This window comes from Drosophila persimilis, unplaced genomic scaffold (assembly GCF_003286085.1).
Source record: "Drosophila persimilis strain 14011-0111.01,24,50 unplaced genomic scaffold, DperRS2 tig00000431-arrow-pilon, whole genome shotgun sequence".
Lineage (NCBI taxonomy): Eukaryota > Metazoa > Arthropoda > Insecta > Diptera > Drosophilidae > Drosophila > Drosophila persimilis.
This window is the reverse complement of record NW_020825312.1, coordinates 293605-295767: the sequence shown is the minus strand read 5'-3', so window position 1 is coordinate 295767 and position 2163 is coordinate 293605.

Below are 2163 nucleotides of genomic sequence, written 5' to 3'. Positions count from 1 at the left end.
AATAATTAATTTGTAGAATAAAATTTGACACATTTTGCCATTGCGCAAACTGATTCTCTCGCTTTCACCTGCCACTTTTGACACCTTTGTCTCTTAATCTCTTATGTATGTGTGGGTGTAGGTGTAGGTGTTGATGTGTGTTTCTTGTGTGTATGTGTGGCATGTGTGGGTTAGTACAAGTAACTAAATATGATGGCTTAAAATTAGTTACCACACATGTGTGTCTTTTGATGATCTTTTGGTTTTCACTGCCCAGCCTATTAACTAAATTCGAATAAAATTAGTTTAATTTGTAATTTTAACATTGAAAATCAGTTTATTTTTTATGTTTTGTTTTGTTTTGTTTTGCTTTGTTGTTTTGCATTTGCATTTGCTTTTGCTTTTGCCTTTGTTTTGTTTTGTGGTTGTTGTTGTTGTTGTTTTTTAGTTTTGTTTTGCGTATAAATTTAACAGCTAATAAATTAAAATTATACTTTAATTTAAGCATAATTGTAATATAATATGTAAATCCATTGCTCGTTTTTTCCGCGCTCCAGAAAAAAGTCTTTTTAATCGCCGCAAAAGTGCTTAAAAGTTATTATTGTAATTCGAATTGTTCTTTTTCGCTAATTTGTAGGTCTTGTAAATATGGTAGTAGCATTAAGCATTTTCACTAGAAACCGAACGAAAGAAACCATAACAATTTTGGATACAGACTCGTACGAAAGAGGGCCTGGTCTCCCCAGCCTTGGCTAGTTCGCATTGTTTTAAAACTAATTTCGAATGGGGTATATAGGATATAGATGTGGATATAGAAATAGATATAGATATAGATAGAACGGAACGGAACGAAAGGGAAGGGAGGGGCTGGGCTGGGGTGGGGTGGGGGTGACAACTAGTTAATTAGTCCATAATCGTTTAAAGTGTAGTTTTAGTCGTAATCAATAAACAGAATCAATTTTGCACATCAGTCTAAACATATTCAAAAATCACAAATACAATTTCGATAACAATTACCATAATAGAAATAATAAAAAAAAGATTTATCGTATCAATATATCGCCGTGTCTATATATAATATATATGCATATGTATGTGTGTATACACATCTCTGAACAAACACAAACACAACTAACAAACGCCTCGTCTCGCTGCCGCCTAATTGTAGCGAGTAAAACATACAATATCGTATAATGCCTACTCAAACTGAATCATCGGTTTTCTGTTTTCCCGTGTCTTTCGAGTCGATTGTTTGTTGGTCTGTTTGTCTGCTGCTTGTCTCTTTCCTTTCCTTTCCTTTCATTTCCTCTTCTTTCCGATCCCTTCAATTTATGCTTAATTCTTTCTCTCTCTCTCTGTCGCTCTGTCTCTCTCTCTCTTGTGTTTCCGCTCATTTGCTGCCCCGTTTTTGGTCATGCTCATGCACAATTACTTGTAAATGGCTTAAAATTAACTGCATTCGAAATTGTGGCTTTCCTTAGCTTTCCTTTTCTTTTCTTTGCTTTGCTTTACTTTAATTTCTTATATTTGCTTGCTTCTTGTATTTTCTGTATGCTTCTTGCATGCATTTCGGTTAATTATTTATTTATTTTGTATTCTTGTTTTTTTTTTGTTGGTTTTTTTGTTTTTTGTTTGTTTTTAGTTTATTTTGTCTTCATTTTGACTAAGCTTAGAATTAATTGCTGTTCTGTTCTTACTTGTGCGGGGTCGCCGCCGCCCCCAGGGACGGGGGGGCTGGCTTCCCCGTTCGAAAACGGTTCAACATAAAAGTTCTTGTGTTTGATTTGCCTTTGCATTTAAAACTTAATCAAAAAAATATCGTAATTAATAAGAATCAATGAATAAATATAACGCGTATGTGTGGGTTGGTCTTTCTGTGAGTGTGGTCCGTCTTGGTGTGTGTGTGTGTGTGTGTGTGGGCATAAGTGTGAGTGTGAGTGTGAGTGTATTTAATGTATGATTTTTCCAGACAGTATTCATATAAGAACTGTTCTTTTGTTTCTGATTTTCTCTTGATATATTGCTTATGATTTAACATTTGACGTTTTCCATTCCTTTCCATTCCGCTTGCGGCTGCTGCTCCTGTCCGTTGTTCTCCTCCTGCGATTTCCAATGCCGCTGCCGCTGCCGCTGCTGTTCTTGTTGTTGCTGCTTGATTGCTGGGTTGATTGTTGGTTGGTTGGT